We start from the raw sequence: 13533 nt of genomic DNA on the forward strand, positions 1-13533 counted from the left end.
AAGGCAAAACATGAGCATCAAACGACATTCCAAATTTGAGCGATATTTTACCGAGGATGCATTGCGTACGTTGCTTTTCCAGTCATCTGTAAGCGTTTGTAATGCATCTTTGGTAAAATTTGGAATGTCATTTTATGCGCATGTTTTGCCTTGTCTGTTGTCACTAATTTCTAAAATAAAAAATGCATGCATAAAGAATAGGCACACTTACTAAGTTACTTACTCAAGTTACTGCGTACACTCATGCATACATTTATTTCAGTTATGTATTGAAGAATTTTGAAAATAATTACATTTCTTTGCAATGCAATAATTCTAAACCTGGATTTCCTTATGCTAATGCTTCATTGTAGTCAAGCGAAGTGTTTTCATGTGCTTACAAACAAGTTTAGACCACCAAGGGTAAACAGCCCTTTAATAATAATAATAATAATAATAATAATGATAATTCTTCTTCTTCTTCGCCCATGGGCTGAAGCTCCCACGTATACTCGCGTTTTTTGCACGTGCAGGTTTGTATGTGTATGACCGTTTTTACCCCGCCATTTAGGCAGCCATACGCCGATTTCGGAGGAAGCAGGCTGGGTATTTTTGTGTTTCTATATCCCACCGAACACTGACATGGATTACAGGATCTTTTCCGTGCGCACTTGGTCTTGTGCTTGCGTGAACACACGAAGGGGGATAAGACACTGGCAGGTCTGCACATAAGTTGACCTGGGAGATCGAAAAAATCTCCACCCTTAACCCACCAGGTGGCAGCGCCTGGGATTCAAACCCATGACCTCTCGCTTTGGAGGCCGGCGTCTTACCACTAGGCCATTGCACCCGTCAATAACAATAATAAAAATAATAATAATAATAAAGTACTTTCGGAAAGCCTCAAGCGTATTACATTAATTGGCATACACATTGTTGATCAATACAGGTATTAAAAACATACAAATTCAGAAGTAAATGAATTGATAAACGAAGTGAAGAAAAATTGAGGAACAATAAGTTAATAACCCAAACGATTTTGCACAGAAATACATATATACACAAAAGCAAGCAATATTAAGACATATGGCGTATAAAAGACGACATATATAAAATCAATACTGTGAGGAAATCTAAACAAGATACTAAATAGTAGTTTTTGACATTCATAAAAAAAGCATGCTATTCATACCTGTCAAGTCCTACGCATTCTGCGTAATTCTTACGGTTTTTCGGTGTTTTTTGGGTCCTACGTCGTATACCTCAAACCATACGCATTTTCAGCCTTTTTTTTTAATTTATTTTTTTTTAAATTTTTTTATTTATTTATTTTAAATTTTTTTTGCTAGCATGGACTGCCGTTCATTCATTTCTGAGGAGGAGCTTGCACCAGCAACACAACAGAAGTTCTGGCATGATGTGCGCCAGTTCTACGTGGCCTGTGTGAGGAAAATGTTGAATAAATTTCCATTTGGAAGTGAAACCCTGCAACACCTTTAAGTGCTGGATCACAGTCTGGGAGCTGACACACTGACTGCCTTCTTGCAGGTCAAAATTAACTCTGATGCATGCTGCCATGATTTTAAGGTGACTGGCAGCATGATTGACAAAGCAAAGATTTGCACAGATTTCTTTCTTTCTTTCTTTATTTGGTGTTTTAAACGTCGTTTTCAACCACGAAGGTTATATCGCGACAGGGGAAAGGGGGGAGATGGGATAGGGGAAAGGGGGGAGATGGGATAGAGCCACTTGTTAAGTGTTTCTTGTTCACAAAAGCACTAATCAAAAAATTGCTCCAGGGGCTTGCAACGTAGTACAATATATGACCTCACTGGGAGAATGCAAGTTTCCAGTACAAAAGACTAAACATTTCTTACATACTGCTTGACTAAAATCTTTACAAACATTGACTATATTCTATACAAGAACCACTTAACAAGGGTAAAAGGAGGAACAGAATCCGTTAGTCGCCTCTTACGACATGCGGGGTGCAGAGAAATAAGGATGTGGAAAAGAAGACTTTTGGTAAGTGAAATAAAGGTGATGGGTCCAGTCAGGTAGAAATAAGACAACAAGAAAAGAATTGGAAAACTGCAGGGAATAGTGTGTTCTTGGAAGGAAATATAGGTGAAAGGACTGGTAAGGCAGAAATAAGACAAAAGAAGAGAAGTAAAGGGGTGGGGTAGCTTGGTAAAAACACTCCCGCCGCGTGAAGGCGACCCCATGGGAGCATTTGCACAGATGAATACAACTAAGAACACAAGTGACAAGTGACAACAAAAATGAACGAACAAGAGTGCAGTGTAAATGTATTACATGTAGTGGTAAATAAAGAGCAGTTTGTGCAGAAAGGAATTTATGTGTTTTACTTTTAGTTTGCGAAAAACAATCTGATTGGTTTAGTGTGTATGCGTGAGAAGTTGAATTTGTGTGTTTAACCACATCCTGATCCACGCATTAAAGTACTTGACAGGTATGTGCAATTGCAGAAAATATTCATAGAATTAAAAGGCATACAATCGCAAATGTTCTGTATCCTTGTTCGTGAATGTCTGCGAGCATGAGAACCGTCCGGTCCCTCGCTTTACTCTGTCCCTTGACTAATTACTGTCTCACAGTCACAGTCCCTTTCTTTGACTTAGTCTCTCAACCTCTCTCTGATTTGATTCGTTGATATTTGATAACTTGATTTAACATAGAATGGCTCTGTGTGCGTAATTTTAACCATTACTTAAACCAATGTTCACTTTGAGTAGCTGAGACGTGAACTGCATATACCGTAAACAACACACACTAGGGGTAACCAGCCAGGAAAATTCAGTAGCAGTCAGACTGTTGTGCTTGCGACCAAAGCCTACGGACAACTGAATATCACACGCACTGAAAAATGTGATGTCTCCTTCACAGTCTAACACACACACACATACCGTAAAATCCCTAGCATAGGCCCACCCCCCCTGTGCACAGATTTAGGGCAAAATTGGGGGGTGGGCGTTTGCTAGGGATAGACCCCTTTGCACAAAGTAAGTTTTGTGCTCAATCGTGTAATTGAGTGAATACAAACCCCGAAAGCATGTAAGTTAGGTCGTGTGAGTAGAAGTGAAGGAAAAAAGAAAGAAAAATTACTTTGAGGCAAAGAAGGCCAACCGAGAGAGAGAGAGAGAGAGAGAGAGAGAGAGAGAGAGAGAGAGAGAGAGAGAGAGAGAGAGAGAGAGAGAGAAAAGGACTGGCTCTTCTGAAAACAACCCAAGCATAGTCATTTATATAAATTTATAAAGTAAAAAGAAAATCACCAGACCTTTGCAAGGACAAACAATAACAACACAATTCCGGGAAAAAGAAACTTGATGAAATGTCGAAATGTCAACACCAATGAAGCCCTTTCTTTCTGTACAAGGAAGAAATTACACGATCGTCTTTGGAAATGAAACGTTAACTGAACTTGGATTTTGTCTTCAAAAGGCCCAATCTTTCTGAGAAAGAAAAACCCACAAACTTAGGAAAAAAAAGAGAAGAGAAACTAAAAAAAACATGAACGATGGGTGGGAGTGAGGAGAGGGGACAAAGAATAAGAAAAAAGGAAAGAAACACGAAAAGGTAAAGAAGGGGAAAAAGATGACTTTTAGAACAGTCTGCACAAATCCTAGTGAAAGTGAGCCTATAGTCTCTTTGAAAAAAGCAAGGTGGGCGTTTACTAGGTAGTTACCCCTGTGCACAACTTTTGGGCCAAAGTGGGGGATGGGCGTTTGCTAGATGGTGGGCTTATGCTAGGGATTTTACGGTAATATATCCTTGCAAACTTGTATGTATACTTGTGCCCATACACACCTATACTGTAATAGTCATATCCTTACAAACTTGTACATTCTTGCGACTGTACATATATACCGTATTTGACGGACTACAAGACGCGACTTTTTTTCAAAAAAAATCGCATTGCGGCTTATAAAAAGATGCGGCTAAAACGTTACCTAAACTTGAATAGCATTCACCTAATGGAAGTCGCCGCGGATTTTCATTTCGCTCGATTAGCGATTACCGGTACTTTATTAGCTCTCTACTCAAGACTCGGCCCTTTTCTCTTTCTTTCGCGAATCTTCGTTTGTCAACAAGTCGTCGTGACAAGATACCGTACAGAGAAACATTGGATGTATCAGGATCTCGCGCATGCGCGAGATTTCGTTTTTTTGTGTCTTGCGATAGTTGGAGGAGCGAGAGCCGCCATGTTGTGTTTTCGTCCGCTCGAAATGTGCGCAAAAGTTGTAAATCATCCCAAAAAAGCTTATTCCGGGCGGGACTACATGTGTGTGTTGGTTACAAATTGTGTGTGTGATATTTTTCTTCAAACTTTTTCACTTTTCTTCTTTGTTTCACTTGTTTATTCTCCGAGCCGATTTTGCCAAATACTGTAATTTTTGTTTGCCTGGTTGTTTTGATTGATTGACACGATCTGATTATTTTTTTTTCGGCGGCGGCTAATATAGTGACGTGGCCTATACGTGGCTCGTCCCAATTTTTTTGTTAAAAGTCGGGGGTGCGGCTTATAAAACGGTGCGTCTTGTAATCCGTCAAATACGGTACACATATAATTATACACAAACTTGTACATATTTGTGACTATATACTCATAATATCATATCCTCACAAACTTGACCATTGGTCCGGACGTTTGTCCCATTCACTTATCCATGAAATGAATGCGAGCTTCTGGATATATGGCCAATGAAAATTCTTCAAAAGGTTTCAAACATTGAGCCCTGGTTTTTCTGAGTGTTGTTCGCTCATTGAACACTTTGGTTTTAACCAACTTCACCAATTTGTCTTTGGAGAAATGTCTTCCAGAAAAAATAGTGTGCAATTGTAAAAAGTTCAGTACACAATCTTTACCTGGCAATTTACCCTTTGTGCCTGTCCCTTTAGCAGTAAAAAAAGACTTGAAAATAAGAGGAAACTGATTCAGTGTCAGCAGATGTCCAAACAACATAGTCTCTTTTCTTTTTCAATGAACCCTGAGCAGAAGAGGGCTGAGCACCAGTCTGACTAGAGTCCTGAGCAACAGTCTGACTAGAGTCCTGAGCAGAAGAGGGCTGAGCACTAGTCTGACTAGAGTCCTGAGCAGAAGAGTCCTGAGCACCAGTCTGACTAGAGTCCTGAGCACCAGTCTGACTAGAGTCCTGAGCAACAGTCTGACTAGAGTCCTGAGCACCAGTCTGACTAGAGTCCTGAGCACCAGTCTGACTAGAGTCCTGAGCAACAGTCTGACTAGAGTCCTGAGCACCAGTCTGACTAGAGTCCTGAGCAACAGTCTGACTAGAGTCCTGAGCACCAGTCTGACTAGAGTCCTGAGCAACAGTCTGACTAGAGTCCTGAGCAACAGTCTGACTTTCTTTCTTTATTTGGTGTTTAATGTCGTTTTCAACCACGAAGGTTATATCGCGACGAGGGAAAGGGGGAGATGGAATAGGGGAAAGGGGGGAGATGGGATAGAGCCACTTGTTAAGTGTTTCTTGTTCACAAAAGCACTAATCAAAAAATTGCTCCAGGGGCTTGCAACGTAGTACAATATATGACCTTACTGGGAGAATGCAAGTTTCCAGTACAAAGGACTAAACATTTCTTACATACTGCTTGACTAAAATCTTTACAAACATTGACTATATTCTATACAAGAACCACTTAACAAGGGTTAAAGGAGAAACAGAATCCGTTAGTCGCCTCATACGACATGCGGGGTGCAGAGAAATAAGGATGTGGAAAAGAAGACTTTTGGTAAGTGAAATAAAGGTGATGGATCCAGTCAGGTAGAAATAAGACAACAAGAAAAGAATTGGAAAACTGCAGGGAATAGTAGGGAGAGTTTCCTTGGAAGGAAATATAGGTGAAAGGACTGGTAAGGCAGAAATAAGACAAAAGAAGAGAAGAAACAGAACCGTTAGTCGCCTCTTACGACATGCTGGGTAGCATCGGGTAAATTCTTTCTGGTCCCAACCAATATGGGACTCCCCCTAACCCGCGGGGGGTACCAGTCTGACTAGAGTCCTGAGCAGAAGAGGGCTGAGCACCAGTCTGACTAGAGTCCTGAGCCCTTCTTACTGAAAAAAACCATGACACCCTCCACACATCACACGTTTTTCAACTCCCTGGTTGCGCTCACATATGAACTTGCCTTCTTTTGGCAGCGTCCGATTTGTGTCCAAAATTCCGTCTTTGCGAATAGCTGCAAAAGCACTATCCCGTTCTTGTCCACAGGGAAGTTTTAATGCAGCTTGAACTGCTTCTTTTTTTCTTTATTTGGTGTTTAATGTCGTTTTCAACCATTCAAGGTTATATCGCGACGGGGAAAGGGGGGAGATGGGATAGGGGAAAGGGGGGAGATGGGATAGAGCCACTTGTTGTTTCTTGTTCACAAAAGCACTAATCAAAAAATTGCTCCAGGGGCTTGCAACGTAGTACAATATATGACCTTACTAGGAGAATGCAAGTTTCCAGTACAAAGGACTTAACATTTCTTATTTACTGCTTGACTAAAATCTTTACAAACATTGACTATATTCTATACAAGAAACACTTAACAAGGGTAAAAGGAGAAACAGAATCCGTTAGTCGCCTCTTACGACATGCGGGGGGCAAAGAAATAAGGATGTGGAAAAGAAGACTTTTGGTAAGTGAAATAAAGGTGATGGATCCAGTCAGGTAGAAATAAGACAACAAGAAAGGAATCGGAAATCTGCAGGGAATAGTAGGGAGAGTTTTCTTGGAAGGAAATATAGGTGAAAGGACTGGTAAGGCAGAAATAAGACAAAAGAAGAGAAGTAAAGGGGTGGGGTAGCTTAGTGGAAACACTCCCGCCGCGTGAAGGCGACCCCATGGGAGCAACTGCTTCTTCATCAGAATGTTTACGTAGTAAATGTCTTCTCAGATGGCTGTCAAAATCTCCACAGTAAACACAGATTTCCCTGAAGAAGTTCACTTCGAAGTAGAAGTTGCTCCTTTTTCACTGACTGTTGAAGTAGAAGTTGCTCCTTTTTCACTGACTGTTGAAGTAGAAGTTGCTCCTTTTTCACCGGCTGTTGAAGTAGAAGTTGCTCCTTTTTCACCGACTGTTGAAGTTGCTCCTTTTTCACCGACTGTTGAAGTGGAAGTTGCTCGATCCTTTCCCACCAACTGTTGAAGTATAAGTTGGTCCTTTTTCACCGACTGTTAAAGTAGAAGTTGCTCCTTTCCCATCGACTGTTGGAGTAGAAGTTGCTCCTTTCCCACTGACTGTTCAAGTAGAAGTTGCTCCTTTCCCACCGACTGTTGAACAGAACACAACATTGATGTAAAAAAAAGATATAGAAGGGATCCGAGTCCCTTCGAAAGATTATGCCAATATGTATGTGCATGCTGGGTATCTGCTTTGACCAGTCTAATCGTACCGTGAAGCAGGATCTTTTTCACATGCATATATATGATGCACACGTCGAGAATAGGCACGAAGAGTCTTACATAAGTCGACCCTGGATAGACTGAAACATCATCCACCCTACTTTCGAAGGGACTCAAACCCTTAACTTAACTTTGTTTGCTCACCGCCCAGTCCACCCTTCGGTTATCTCAGGGCAGTGCTGCTTTGACATTTAATGTGCGCCACACACAAGACAGATGTCGCAGCACAGGCTTCATCTCACCCAGTCACATTATTCTGACACCGGGCTAACCAGTGGACTCAAACCCAGCCAGGCATGTACTATGTAGAGCAGCAAAATGTCGCCTAGACGACAATTTGCCGCAACAATGAACATAATTATGCTGACTTTGTCACAGAATAAGGCTGTCGGTTGAACTTTGAAGGCTGTTGGTATTTATTCATGCATAGTGTGTGTTATTCTTTTTTAAAAACCGTTATGGTTTTATTTTCAAGATGGGTGCATATAAATGAGCAACTGATTGTCTGGCTATCTGACTGACTAGAAGAAGAAGAAAACAAGCATTGTCCGAGTGTGCGGGCAATATACCACCACCTGCTGCATAGATTTTCTCCATTTATTCCCTAACATTTAAAATTAAAAAGTCAATAATGAAAATAAGAAACACATACAGACAGTTTGAGCTATCAGTAAACTGCCGTGGGATGTTTGTTTGTTTGTTTGTTCGTTCATGGGCTGAAACTCCCCCGGCTTTTTATTTACGTGTATGACCGTTTTTACCCCGCCATTTAGGCAGCCATACGCCGCTTTCGGAGGAAGCATGCTGGGTATTTTCGTGTTTCTATAACCCACCGAACTCTGACATGGATTACAGGATCTTTTTCGTGCGCACATGGTCTTGTGCTTGCGTGTACACACGGGGGTGTTCGGACACCGAGGAGAGTCTGCACACAAAGTTGACTCTGAGAAATAAATCTCTCGCCGAACGTGGGGACGAACTCACGCTGACAGCGGCCAACTGGATACAAATCCAGCGCGCTACCGACTGAGCTACATCCCCGCCCCACTGCCGTGGGATAACATAGGATAGCCAAGCCCCATCTTTGAGAAAATTGATAGCAATCACGAGCCGTCACTTACGCAAATTACGCTATTTATGCACTTGGTATTCGGTCCTGGAACTGGTACTACAAGAAATATATCACAGTCGGATATCCGATCGGATATCACTTCTATTCAGTAATCCAAAATCAATTCTGGTCAGTCCAATTGTTGACATGAGCTAAAGCAGGGCAACAATTTTCCGCTCAACACAGGCACAGTACAAACAGATTATTTATACACAAAAAAGTCATACTGTATCATGCAGGGCCGGACTAGGCTAAGAGGAGTGGGGGGGGGGGGGGGGGGGGTTTGCCAGTGGTGGCTAGGGGGAACATCCCCTTGGCGGGGGTGAGGGGGCAAAGCCCCCTGAAGCTGATGGGTAGGTTATATTCTGAGATAGGAAAATGGTCGCTCCTTGCATGAAACGGCATAAAATAAACAATAATAAAAAATGTTTTAAATAAGTGAGGTACATGATTAGGCTGGGGGGGGGGGGGGGGGGGGGTTGCGCAACCCCCATAACCCCCCCCGGTAGTCTGGCCCTGCCTTGCATGTGAAACCTGGCAATGTTATTTGTCTTTGAAAAAAATACCTTCATTTGAAGAGGACACCTTTCCTTTTGTAGGGGGTGGTTGTACAAGTGGCAAAATTGAGTACACGGTAGATACAGAGTCTGCGTCAGAGTTTTCCGTGTCTGGTCGGTATGAGGCATCCTGTCAAACAATTTAAATACAAACCGGCATGAAAATCCCACAAATGTATTATAATTTTGGTTTCTTTCAATACTTACCCTGTGGGTATTACATATGCATTATCCTAATATGATGCCATAATTGCTAGCACGAAAAATATGATAAACATTTATGTCTAAACCAATATTTATCCTGCCAGATAAATCTATACCTAAAGGTACATCTTTTTATTGGCTTATTGGAATCCTCACGTTGGAAAATGTCTGCGACCATTTTTGTTATGTCTCAAAAGTATTTATAAGCGCTGTACGATCCAACAATCTTCCGATCGTGTACGTCGGAAGTGACCTTTAAACTTTTAAATCGAAATTCGCCTGACCGTCGGCTCGACCACAGGCAAGGCAGGCGTTAGCTTTGGGGATTGGTTTGGTATACAGAGAGAGCCTCTCTCTCAGTGCTGGGCCAGTCGCTATTATAGAATACTGATGGGCCGGTCGATGGAACGTGCTGTGCGTTGAGCTGTGATTGTCGCGGAGGGTATGAATGACACCGCTTTCATTATCTGTACGATAGCTACCCATTGCCTAAAATTTGAAATACGGGCTTAGTTATTTACTTAGAAGTGTGCATTTTTCTTGGGTTGATAGTGTGGTTGTGCACAAGCTGTTTGGTCTACTGTTGGGGGTAGAACGCCAGTTTCTAAATATGTGATGGTCTCCCCGACTGCATAGCATACAGAGTGCTCACCAATGCAGTTTCAGTGCCAGTAGGGGGTTCGCTGTTACTATACGATCATTCTGTGAACTACACAAGTTATGAACATGTGCTGTTTGGCCAAGAAGTGGCGTATTTAGTACATATGGGCGTGAATACTGGGTTTTCTTTCTAGTGCAGTAGTGGTGGAATGCTAGCTTCCTGGAGATTAAAACTTGGGTGGAATATAGTTAGGAAGGAAGGTTGGGATTCAGATCGGCTAAAAATAAACATGGCAAAAATTGCTCTGGACTGGCCCTTTAATCAACAGTTGTATATTATTGATTTCGGGGATATAACAGTTACAAAACTACATATTCAGGTTCGGATTTCAAATCCCCATTGATCTCCTCTCCGTATTCCAATGAAACAAGAAGAGCAAACGCTCGATCGAGTCACTTTCGCAGTTCTGAATATTATATGAGGCATCAGATGGACAGGAAGAAATTGCTATTCACAACACAATGAGTCACGTTCACATAAAATTTGAGCCCGGTCACTTTTATAGTTTCCGAGAAAAGCCCAACGTTAAGTTGTGTGTTGCCGAACAGAAAAGGCTAGTTATCTCCCTTGTTTTTCTGATAACGTTCGTAAAAGGCTACAGATGTAAATACTTTGATGTAAAGAATAATCCTACAAAGTTTCAATCACATCCGATGAACTTTGTCAAAGATATAAAATGTCTAATTTTTCCTTTGACGCTGACCTGTGACCTTGAAAAAGGTCAAAGGTCAACGAAACCATCGTTAAAGTGTAGAGGTCATTGGAGGTCACGACTAAACAAAATATGAGCCCGATCGCTTTGATAGTTTCCGAGAAAAGTCCAACGTTAAGGTGGTGTCTACGGACAGCCGGCCGGACGGCCGGCCGGACAGACTAACACTGACCGATTACATAGAGTCACTTTTTCTCAAGTGACTCAAAAATCAAAACAAAACAATCAACCCCATACGATTCCACGCACACAGATGCACCCATTTTCACATTCCCCTCACAGCGCGGGTATTGTCTATTTTATTCTATGCACAAATAAGCGATGCTTTGAGTAAAACCAACGTTTGGATTGACCATTGCATTATCTTATCAGTGTTTATGTAGTGCCCATATCACACCATATCCCATTACGCGTAATAGGCAAGTATGTCACACACTTTCCTTCTCTGCCACTACTAAAGCAAACGTGTGCAAGATTGTTACATGCTTTGGAACATGTGCAAGAACGGATTCAAACTCGAAATCGTCCCCCCAAAATGCACACACAACTTTTATTTCTCCTGCTGTTATCGTTTCTTCTCTTTACAAATTCTTCAACGCTGAGAATACTGAGAACGGCATCCCAGACGACAGTACTGTTCCCATACGCGAATTTAGCTGCCCTTGGAAAGTGGCTCGCTCAGGAGGCCTGTTAGTCTGAAACTGGAAGGACAGAGTTCTGAACATAGATGACAAAGACCCCGAAAAGAACAACATTTCGCGGATGCAGACACAGAAAGACGTCACGAAGAATGCGATGCTTCAAAAGATACAGACTGTGACGATGACTGTGACGTCGTTCACATATACCGAGACGTCATTCATAGTTGTTCGTTCACTTCCGTCAAAAAGTAGATCTCTCCACAATGGCTGCTCCTGTGTTTAGGTTTGTCAAGCTTGAGTACGCAAAACGTGTTTGTTCTCTCCTCTGTTGAAGCTGTGACATAAATGCTATTCCGACTTGGTCGTGTGACAGAGTTTTCTTCCACACTCGATTAGCTGATGTCTAACTCAGCCTGACGGCTTCGTTAGACAATCAACGTAATCTCGTGTGGAAGAAAACGTGTCACACGACCAAGTCTGAATAGCAGGTAATGTGATATGGGCACGACATATATATTTTAGTTTCTACACTCACACTGCTCTCAGATGCTGAATGGTTTGATTGGTCAGACTCGATAGATTCACACTCAGTAGGAAATCCTGAGAAAAAAAATCAACAAATTGTTTTAGCAGCAGCATTTCATCCACAGGGGTGCTGGTGACTAAGACCTTCCAAATCTGAAATCCACAAGATATTATTTTTTTGGCGCACCTAAATCGGAAGACTAAATAGTCAAGCATGAAAACACACAAGAAAGCTATAGGAAATTGACGCCAAAAAAAATTGATGAGCGGGGTGGGTGGGGGTGCAATCTATGATCCGATTCGTGGCCCCAGGGTGATGACGCTGTTGAAAGCGCCACATTTCAGTGGCAGTGGAGTGGAGTAACGCTTGCCGCGTCTTTCGTGGGATGTCTAGCAGACGACATCGCCAGCTATACTTTCTCGGTAATGAGAAATCGAAATCTTTAGAGTTAATTCCTGAATCGGACCTGATCAAATCGGAAATTATTTTTAAGCAAACATCCCAAATCAGAAATCCGTTTTGAATCAGACAACTAGCACCCCTGCATCCAACAGCATAGCAACAATTCCCAAGTATCATACAAATTAACACACAAGTGCACAAGACATACGGTACTTTACCCACTTTTGTTTTTTTACAACTGCCGATAACGCATGATTCTGCGTAATTGACGCACTGAAATCACGCCGAGATTTTCACTCACTGCGTCAACTGCGCAGGTTTTGACCCCTGTGAAGAAGCTTCCGTGCACAGCAGACACTATTTCCGAACGTCACCACTGAGGTGCGTTTCCGAATGCAAAGTCACAAGTATACAACGCTAGCAAAATCGCGTGACGTTCACTACTACTGTGTAGCGAAATAACTAACTTTGCAAGCCAAGTTTTCCTTGCCTTCAGTCGCTAGTTTACACACGTTAAACTTTGAGAAAAATCCTAGATAAAATATGACTCCCTAAATTCCAAAATGACTTCCAGATTTTTGGACAGGGGGTCATCATGACTCTTTGTTTTGAATCCTACAGGGAGCTCTGATGTGGGCAAAACAGGACCCCTGTCCACTTGGTTTGACGCCAAATCAGACTCTTGGCCATATATGTTGATCGTTAAAACTATGTACAGAACATGTGGATTCATGGGCTGAGACTAGCAGTGATTCTACATCATATTTCAGATCAAAGTCAAATAGCAATGAAGGTGTGCAGCAAAATCGACTGAAAAACACCAGGTATCCACTTGGTTTCCAAACAATATGCCGAGATGACATCACTCGCCTTTCTTTGTTTGTATCGGTGGCTGCGGACCCTCGTCTTCTTCACAAGGTGATTCAGCATCAGCATCACTACCGTCTTGTTCACATTCGACTGTTTGTCCTGGTAGAGCAAAAGGAAAGAAGAAAATTTTACACATTATTTAGGATGGGAATTGGAAAAAGTGAAAAAGGCGGAAATTCACCTTTATGATCCCCCCCCCCCCCCCCCCCAAAGTGTATGTTTCTGGTAACGTGACTAAAAAATATAGGGTAGGTAGGTCGGGAATCTTTTTTTTAAAACATCTTTTCAACTTATTTTGTCAAAAAACAGGATTTTTTTTCCTTCGAAAAACCATTTTTTTCTTGTTTTGTTTTAAATGCAAACAAAGTCGAGTCGGCAGGGAAAATAGGTAGGGTCAGGTGACCAGAAACATACAACTTTTTTTTTTTGGGGGGGGGGGGGG

The 13533-nt window shown here is 41.9% G+C and overlaps 1 long non-coding RNA gene across 2 annotated transcripts; it reads right to left on the reverse strand.

The window, feature by feature from the left end:
• Positions 1–636: 636 nt before the first annotated feature.
• Positions 637–13281, reverse strand: LOC138973417 (uncharacterized). Of its 2 annotated transcripts, none has more exons than XR_011458013.1 (3): positions 13092–13281; positions 9085–9205; positions 637–7275 (listed from the first exon to the last, which is right to left on the reverse strand). It is a non-coding gene; the product is annotated as an uncharacterized lncRNA (long non-coding RNA). The 2 variants fall into 2 exon arrangements; XR_011458014.1 differs by lacking the exon at positions 13092–13281 and adding an exon at positions 11829–12766.
• Between the last annotated feature and the right edge of the window lie 252 nt (positions 13282–13533).

The sequence above is a fragment of the Littorina saxatilis genome, linkage group LG8, assembly GCF_037325665.1.
Source record: "Littorina saxatilis isolate snail1 linkage group LG8, US_GU_Lsax_2.0, whole genome shotgun sequence".
Taxonomy (NCBI): Eukaryota; Metazoa; Mollusca; class Gastropoda; order Littorinimorpha; family Littorinidae; genus Littorina; species Littorina saxatilis.